The following is a 10,091-nucleotide window of genomic DNA, read 5'->3' on the forward strand; positions in this document are numbered from 1 at the left end:
TTATATAAATACAGGAAAAATATGGATTTGCTAAGTGAAGGTTTTTAGGTAGAAAGAAAGCTTAAAAAGTGCATCTACAAAGAATATTCTGTGCCTGATATGGAAGCTCTCTGAAGACTGTGGTCTGAGGAATCACAAACATCATCCCGAGATTTTTCTACTTATTCCAATAGGGAGGATAAAAAGTGGGAAACTCTCCAACATGTACAAATGAGAACATGGAAAGACCTCCTGAAATCTGACATCCATCTTGCTAAACTAGATATCAAAAATGTGAAGCCTGAGATGAAGTTTTTGACTGAAGTAATTTACCTGGGACTCAATATCAGGCATCAGGTGAGGGGACAGAAGAAGGGAGATAGAGAAAGAGAAACTCCGTTGTGGTACATCAGTCATGGTCGACTTGGGAAACACCAGGAGATAGTGTCTCACCCCCCCAGGTAGGAATGCACTGAAGCTTTGCTGCCCACGCTCTGTTCTTCATCCAGTTTACCTTCAGCTCTGAAAGAAAGTACCAGGCTTTACCCTTTGCAGCTTATGCCTTGGCCCTCCACAGAGCCTCATCAGATGAAGAGCTGAAGTAAATTTAGCTAGGGTAGGGAACCATGTACAAGCAAGCTCTTAGGTGGGCCAATTTGATAGAACTGGGATCATCTTTCTTCTCAGAAAATGGAAACCAGGCTGTTCTTTCTGGGAGGCACCACTCGAGACCCCCTGGAAGGTGCCATGAATTTTAAGTCATTAGGGTTTTGCTCCTTGTCATCTCCTTCAGTGAGCCTGCCTCCGTGGTAAATCTGAAACATGCACAGATCACATGAGCCATGATGGAGTCCTGCTGCCTCCCGAGAGGGCAGGCTTTTAAAAGCCAGGGCATCCTAATTGCAGTCAATGGGTTTCCTTTGAATGCTTGTGGGGTTGGGGGAGAGCAAACAGTGTGGTTGTTATTTGTCCTCTCTGGAAACTAGCGTATGAAGAAGCAAGGTCTACCTTCCAAGGCTTCCATCTCTTTCTGCAGCTCACGATTGCAAATGACATCCTGGTGTGGGATGTATTAAGATCCTTTGTGTCCCCGTATCAGCCAGAGGCCTGCTCAGTGTACACTCTGGCGGTCCTCATTATGAGGAGTAATAGGCAACATGTTTCCTTAAGATTTGTTATCTTTTCTCACTCAGCCCCAGCCAGCGTGTCTCCTGGGCATTTACTGGGTCCTGCTTTGGTGCAATAATATGGAAGGCAAGATAGTGAGTGGAGCGGCGTTTGTTACAGGATTCCCAGCTGCAAGCTTGACATCTGCTGGGTATTCTGTGACTTTCTTTGAACATAATTAAATACAATCTCCAGTCTTCCCTCAGTCTTCCCCCAAAGACCCCGTTAGAGAAAGGAAAAGAGTCTAACGTAAAACCTATGTGTGAAAATGTTGAACAATGGGAGCCAATGCAACCTCAATTTATACATCTTTCTCTGCTGGAAATAAAATACTGAATCAGTATTTTCTTATCTCTGCAATCTGTCCTCCCTCACTCCCTCCCTTCTTTCCTTTACCCTTTCCCCTTGTTGGAGGAAACATAATTACTAAATGGCACAAGAAAACTAAGAATGAACCTCTGGAACCTCCCGCCCCCCCCCCCCTCTCTCTCTCTCTCTCTCTCTCTCTCATTCACTCTTTCTTTCAGCAATCCTAGTATTTATGCAATAAAACAAAAAGACATGCACCTGCCTCAATGAAATTTAAATTATTTAAATTATACTCAGCAAACACAGCAGCATGCTTAGTGGGGAAAATGTTGTGTTTGTGGTAAATGTGCCTAGATATAATGTTCTTCCCTCCCTTAGCATTCCTAATAATTTTTCCAAGGCTTCATTTGCTTATCTATAAAATAGTGACTGCAACTTTTAATCGCAAGATGACTGTGATATATGAAGCTTATAGGTCAACATATTATAATTTTACTTATTTTCTGCTTGTCTTAAATAGTCCTTTGAAAGGGGTTAAGCAGTCCTCGTACTGGAAATAAATTAATGTTAAGTAAATACATAACTATCTTTGACCAGAATAAGCTGGCCACAGACTTAACAAAGCATAATAGCTCCAGATTGCTGGGACCCTCCTGTCTACAAAGACTAGCAATTAAACAACTTTAAGTAGTCTGTTTGCTACTGTGATACAACTAATCTTGGGTTGATGGCTACATGAAACCCAAGTCTGAAGGCTTCCTTTCTTCTATTCTGTTGATCTAGAATCCCAGAGAGTCAATTCCTGAGGTGCTCTCACTGTAGTCTCTGTTACTCCAGTTCAAAGTCCTGTCCTTTCTCCCTTTGCTGTTCATCCTATTAATTCTTTGAAACAGGGCCTTGTGATGTTGCCTTGGGTGGCTTTGAATTCCCAAGGTAGCCTATTAAGGCACTTGTGGAATGACATCCCCTCTGTGTCACATGAGGAGTGACTGCAGTTTTAAAATTAGAATAGCCATGACTACCCACAGGAGACCCTCTCAAGATTGGGCCTGCTACCCACATGGAAAGGGCGTAGAGTTCATGAGGTGACACATGAAGGGACTCATGGGCTCCCTTCCCTTCCCAAGGGTGTACTAGGAGTTAACAATTGAAGCAGACTGAGGGTGCAGTTTGGTGGTGTAACTATTATGATTTCCCCATGTTCCTGTAAGTATCTCCTTATCTCTCCCAAGTTCCTATAAAGAAACCCCATACAAACTCACTATATTGCAAAAGCTAGACTTGGACGGAATGATTTCTTCAGCTTGCAGAGTCCTCTACATCTGGGTGAATAAAAATGAACTTCTCAGGAAAAATAATACAAAGATGGCCTGGTCCTCATGAGCTTCCTTCCTCTCTTTCCTGGGTGTTGAGACAACAGGCACTCTGTAGCAACCCCATATGTCACCAATAAAACTGTCACATACATCTCTGGCCAAGCTGCAAGTTTCTCAGTCTTCCTACTCTAGATGTTGTCACTGATTTCCTTGCTGACTATCTGGATAAAATCCTCACTTCACAACCTAATGTGCCACCTGCAAGATAAGTTATCCCTTCACCTTTTGTCTCAGCCTCACACTTTGAAGAAAGAGACAGAATGAACACAGGATCTTTGTCAGAATGTAGCAGAACAACCTTTATTCTACACAGCGCTTTTTTAAAAACTTCCAGCTAAAGCCTCATGAACATCACCTTTATGAGGCAAGTGAATATCCTCCTCCAAGCCCGCAGAGTCCCGCCCACTTCATGTCCTGCTCCACTCACGGTATCCAAGTTTTCTTCTGACCACCTTTCAATACTTGTTGAAGTTACTCCCATGAACTATTTTCAAATGCTTCTGTACCTTATTCCCAGATAATCATATCAATTCTGCCACTGCCAATGCTTTGTGACAGATTTAACACTGCTTTCACAAAATATTTGAGAAAATCATTTTAAAAGAGGAAATGTTTATTTTACCACATTCTTTCAGGAGTTTCAGTCCAAGGTCTCCTCGATCTTTTCATACTTCTGAGCCTGAAACAAGGCATTATTTTTTGATTCAAGGGTGTGATGAAGGAAGGCTGCTTACATCATGGGACCTGAAAGAGATAGAGGGGAAGAGAGAGAAGAGAGATGGACACATATATACACAGATCGCTCTCTCCATATATATGGAGAGAGGGAGGGAGAGAGAGAGAGAGAGAGAGAGAGAGAGAGAGAGAGAGAGAGAGAGAGAGAGAGAGAGAGAGAGAGAGAAGACTAGTATTGACTGTCAGATCCCCTAGTAACTTGCTTTCTCCATCTGGCCCCTCGTATCTTAACATTTCTACGACTTCTAAATAGTGCCACCACCTGAGAACAACCCCTTGGATGATAAGCACTTGATGACATTCTAGAGCCAAACCAATAGTCTTGTGAATAACCAGTCTTCAACTGGTTCCTCCTTTTTTTCCTTCCTATATATTTCTATTTGCATGTTTCTGATGCAGTAGTAATGTTACAATTAAGTTCTTTCAATTTCCTTAAAAAATTCAGAAGAACTTGACAGCTAGGAGAAAACATGCAATGGTGGAGCAACACCAGTCTGATAAAATGGATAGAGCCGGGGTGTGAAAGAATGCACAGGACATATGACACAGGAAGAGGCACCCGGGGCAGAGGCTGACTGACAAAGCTGTCTATGGACTTGGTTTTGGAAGCCACTTCCTCTAGATTTGCTGATTTCTTGGCAGTATGCTTGCTGTTAGGAATGGTATTTAGCTTCACATCAATAGGTTTATTGTAATTAAAATTAATCAAAGCATTTAGGTGATTTTATGAACCTTGGTTTTGGCATGAAATCTATGGCAATAAGGAAAAGGCGGTTAGGTTGACAGAAAGACCATATGCCTAGAAATATCATCCAGAATGCAAGACTTTTGGCAGTGGAAACAAAGGCTGTCGAATCTCTTGCTGAAGGATATTCCAAGAAAGTGAATCTGAGTTGCCAAACCATTATACAAGGCCAAAACACAGGTAAGTTATACAGGCTTTTGGTTATTGAACTGGAAAACATTAATTTAAAAATCACCTCTACAAAGTTCATTACTATTATTGATTTACTTTAATAAAAATTATAGTGCTAATTGTCTATTTCTGTCTAACAAACAGATACAAACTTAAAATACTGATGACAAAAATTCATCAATCCACAGTTTCATCATATGGATTCTGAGCACAGCTTCCCTGGTTTTTCTGCAAGGCTGTAACCAGGGTTTCAACTGGACTGCATTCTCATTTGCAGGGCTGATGGGAGAAGAATTACTCTCCAATCTCACACAGGTTGTTATGCAGCTAATTTCCCTCACCTATTTCTGGCTGTAAATTAAAGCACATCTTAGTCACTACAGACTGCCCATAGTTTCCTGACATATAAAAATTTCTAGAATGACTTTTTAATTTGCTGAGCTACCCAGTAATGTCTCTAGGGGCTGTTGGCTGGTAAAATGAAGCTACATATGCTGTGACACAATCATTCCATCTCTTCTGTCATACTGTATCACTTAGACGCTGATCACTGCCCCTCCCCCTTCCCATAATCAAAGAGAGGCAAATACACTGAACTATGAACAGATTAGCACTACTCAATAAATATATCATTCCAAGCTTAGCTTCGATATTTTTAGTGTAAATTCTTCCTTGATTACTAATTTGATTGTGTCTTCAGTCATAGCTTCTTTCCATTTAATTGGGTGGTTTGAATTTTATCTATTATTTTAGAAAAATAATTAAAACTTATGACATTAGGTGTAAGTTAAAAATTATTCTCAATGTAGTTTTCATTTATTTTTTGTATTTGGGTTTATTTCACAGCAAAACATTTTTAATTAAACATTTGTGAAGCTTAGTATTTCCTTTGTGGATTTTAGTAGTTGTCTTCTCTGATTGACACAGAAAAAAATTATTCATGCACTAAAATTGAAGAAGGAAATGTGTTTGTTCATCAGTCAGTAATGATAACAATCCATGTAGCCACATCAAATGTAATTTATTTTTATTTATTTATTTTTTTAAATCAAATGTAATTTAAATAAACATGCATTATGCATATGCATATACAATATGGTCCTTCACATAGATATGACAGTTCAGAATTATTGTGTGTATAATTCCCATTATCATTTATGCTGTACTCACATACACCTACCCACATGACTCAATTCTAAAAATTTAATAATGCAAATTCTGATTCTTAATCGAGAGGCTGAATGTGTTCAGTAGCTTTATGACACATTTTTGTTCCATTTTTCTTTCAGTAGTATATTAGGAAGCTTTGAGGACCACTTGGAATATTTCAATTATTTCAGAAGACCATGTGAGGGCTACTGTGAGGAACATCAATGAATGTGAGACTCACATGCTGAATACTGGGGCATAGTCTCCATTCCAGACAATCATTTTCATGCTTGATTTTTATTGATAATTTTGTGTTTTTTCTTGACTATTGTCTGCCAAGTATATATCCCTTTACCAAACAAACTATGTATTCCCTGAAGAACAGGCCACATGTAAAGGACAGTTTTCAGTACAGATAATTTAATGTATTTTTATACAGGATTAGTTCACCAAATTGTGTTCTCACAAAGAATGAAAAGTCACTCTTTTCTACAAAATTTATTTGCATGAATAAAATGGCTTATCTTCTAGAGTATAGAAAGAAATAAATCTTTGCTGTGTTTGTCAGAATGTGGCAGAAACCTTTATAGTCGCTAATGCTTTTTACTGGCAGTTGTCAAGGTTAATTCTCCTCTCAGACTAACTCAGATATAAAGACTAGGAAAAGACAATGATCCGGTTGGATTTGCTGAAGGAGGCGGAGAGAGACACTGCCAGCCACCATGATGACAAACAGCATGTGAAGATGCCGGTAAGCCACGAGCCATGTGGCAAGGTATAGATTAATGGAAATGGATTAATTTAAGCTGTAAAAACAGTTAGCAAGAAGTCTGCCACGGCCATATGGTTTGTAACCAATATAAGTCTCTGTGTTTACTTGGTCGGGTCTGAGTGGCTGTGGGACTGGCAGGTGAGAGAGATTTGTCCTGACTGTGGGCCAGGCAGGAAAACTCTAGCTACAATTGCCTACTGTAATTATTACCAAATTTAGTAATTGGATGGTGCTGATTGCCAAAATGCGTTTTAGATTATTGCTCTTCACACGTTTGGTAGAGCTGTGATTCTTTACAATAAAGTAGAGAATGAAGCTTTTTGTGACCTGCCTAGGAGAGAAGACTCAAATGAGGAGCCACTGGGCAGGATCTTGTCACACTTGGTCTATATTCTAAGGATATGCAAATTAAGAGTTTAGTTAATGTAGAGACCCACAAAGGTTTCCTAGTGAAATTTGACCTTGTTTTACCTAGCAGGGCTGCATTAGACTTCTTGTCCATGTGCATGGTTTCTAGGTGACTGGAAGGGTCTACACTTGGCTGAGCTAGGGAGAGGTCTTTGTTCCACTCCTTGGCATTCCTATAAATAGCCATTTAGAAGAGATAGAAGGGGTCAGTGGATAATGATCCAGGCCCTCCAGAGGCTATCCTGTGTTTCTATCTATCTCCCCTCTATCCTTTAATCTAAATATTTCCACCTAATGCTCTATCCTTCTCTCCTCAAGAGTTCCCTATCATAAAATAGTGGGAGCTGGTCTCCCACAAGTTAATAGTGATGATCAATGCTGGTTCACTTCTTGTGACAAAGATACTATAGCAAAGTAAGACTGTGACAACAGAGAAGTTGAGTGTGTAGAGAGTACTCTGGACTATCTTTTTCACATTCTACATAAATTGAAAATGACTCTAAACTGAAATGTTTAACTAAGAAATGTATATTTACGATTGTTCCTCAGGACACATACATTTTCTTAATAATAGACAGAATCAGGTCAAGATGTAGAACAAAGCACTTCCTTTAACACTTCCAACTTGCCAGTTCATTTATTCGCTTATTCCTTCCTTCATTCATTGATTCACTCAAACAAATCTCACTGACTAGCAGTTTCGCAATACACCCTAAGCCAGACCCTGTGTACACAGGGGAGATGTGTACCTAAAAGCTCACAGACTTGACTCAGATTGTTTATATTTTCTTTTCTTGTGAACAAACATTGTTGGCTCACTCTGACCTGTTCTTGCTTTTACTCTATGAGTATCATTATGAAAATATTTACAGGTAAAATACTCAGTTTTTCACAGGCATGCAGGCCGAACCATACGTCTCTGTAACAGGCTTATCTCTTAGATTTCTTCTTGCCAAAATAAATGGATATAAGTCTCAAGTGGCCATTCTTTCTCAATAGTAAAACACAGAAGTTATTGTTAGGAGATGAAAATGTATTGCAAACGGAAGAGGAGAGGAGCCCCGCAGCAGGATACGAGTCCTTGCAAGCCTCTGGTGTGAGCAGCTGGCAGCAAGCATGTTGCTGAGAGTATGGAAGCTAGAAGGGCACTCCTGAAACTTAGCGAAGTCTAAACAAAGACCACAGGTTTTTAAAAGACAAACTGAAAATTGAACCTTGAGTAAATTCAAACCAGAGAACTGAAAATCGTATGCAATCTTTGCTATATAGTCTAACCCATGAGAAGAGCTATGCCACCCCCAAACAAATGAGACATAAATGTACCAGGGTATGCACAAGAGATGTTCACAGGGTTAGATTCTTAGGGCTATGAAATTTGAAATAGTTACTGCTGTATATGTCTTATACCTCTTTTTTAATATGCACACTGGCACGTGCGCGCGCGCGCGCGCACATGCGCGCGCGCACACACACAAACCATGTAGCAAACTTTCTAAAGCTCACAATAGATAATTTAAAATTTGATCAAATCATTTCCTGGAATAATGTGTGTGAGAGGTACATGGCACATGTGTGTGCTTTGTGTGTGTGCACGCATACATATTTCTAAGTATGTGTGAGCCTGGATGGTTATGAATGTGGCAGATACTTAGAGTCCTTAAAACTTCATTTAGTTGGGCAGATAATGAACGTACTATGTGGTTTTGAATCTTTTCTTACAAAAAGTATCATCATGTGTATAGATTATTATTATTTAAACTTTGGGTGAATAATTAACCTAATTCATGTAAGTTCATCTTGTACCCGCTAAACATAGCTTGCCAGTCTCGTATACATATTCAAACTCACATCCCCAACAAGTATAATCTAGATCATGATCATCTGAGTAGGCAAACTTCACTGATCCTCCTGTCTCCTTTGGAATGAAGCTTTATCTACTCATCCAGCTATGCTGACTATGTAAGGTCTTTGCCAGAATCTTAGTAATATTGCCACTGCCCCTAGGATCTCCTTGGTGACAGTCTCCTGACCCACAGTGCATGTTAAAGTTTGTCTAGGATATGCAATAAAGACAGAAGTTGCTGTGTCAGCAAGGATAATGGGAATTTCATTTTTTATATGAAATAGTTATACCAGTTTACACTTCTGCTGACTGTGGATGATTTTCCTCATTGCTCAGATATTCTTTAGAATGCTATATAATATAGGTCCACCATTTTGAAAATTCAATATGTTTGCAATGCTTGCTTCATGACTTTAATTGTGATTTATCTGATTATACAGTTCACATTCCTATTTTGAATCCCCCTGTCTTGTGCTGTTATTTTCCTCATCTACCAGTATATGCATATCTTTTCAGAATTTTTTATATATTTATATTAGAATTTTGGTAATGAAAGACAACAATTGTGACTGCTCAGTCAATGCATGTCATTTGTGTATATTATTCAGGTTTATTCTACAAAGAGGCAGTAAAGCCTCCCGAAGCCCTAATATTTAGGAATAGAAACCAGAGGCATTCCATAGGTTGATTCAATACAAATGATCATAGTATCTTACCCCAGACATTGCTCACTGACTGTGCTTACTACCCTAACCATAAGTTCTATGGAGGTGTTTCTAGACATATTTGCATTGAATTAGTCAGTGAAATTAGGTAAAACATTTACAACATTGTTTTCAAAGTAAATCGATGTTGGTTCCAACTATCATGCTAAAATTTGCATTCAATTCCAAGAAAGTAAGAATTTAAAATTAAACAATGTTTGAGTCTAAATATATTCAGCCAATCTTTTTATTCCTCTCCACCCCCAAGAATAAAGCAAAATTTAAAAAAAATCTTCTTCTTAAGTACTCATATTTGGTGTGGAACACACCGAATGAGTTAGTATATAAATTCTTACTTTGGGTAAGAACCACAGTAGCTACTGACACAGAAGTATTTGCTGAATGGGAAGAATATGTCATGCTAACTCTTGACTCTGCTTCCATAAACTTAGTGGGAGAAAAAGATGTTAAATAGTTGTGGTAGTCATACATCTCATCCTGTAGATGTTTAAGAAATATTGCTTTTTTTTTTTCTTTAACTCTCCATTCTACTGGTAGAAAATTGCTCAACCCTTCGGAGGGTTCAGACTCTTTTGATTCATATCTCAAAGGTCCTGTACCATTGTGGAGGCAACACCTGTCATCCTCAGGCATGAATGTGTAGCCCTAGAATCTCTGTTGGAGCTCAGTGACCCCTTCGGGTCTTGTAACTTTAGTTGGAACTAACCTCTAT

The sequence above is a fragment of the Peromyscus californicus genome, unplaced genomic scaffold, assembly GCF_007827085.1.
Source record: "Peromyscus californicus insignis strain IS unplaced genomic scaffold, ASM782708v3 Scaffold_20__1_contigs__length_68692818, whole genome shotgun sequence".
NCBI lineage: Eukaryota > Metazoa > Chordata > Mammalia > Rodentia > Cricetidae > Peromyscus > Peromyscus californicus.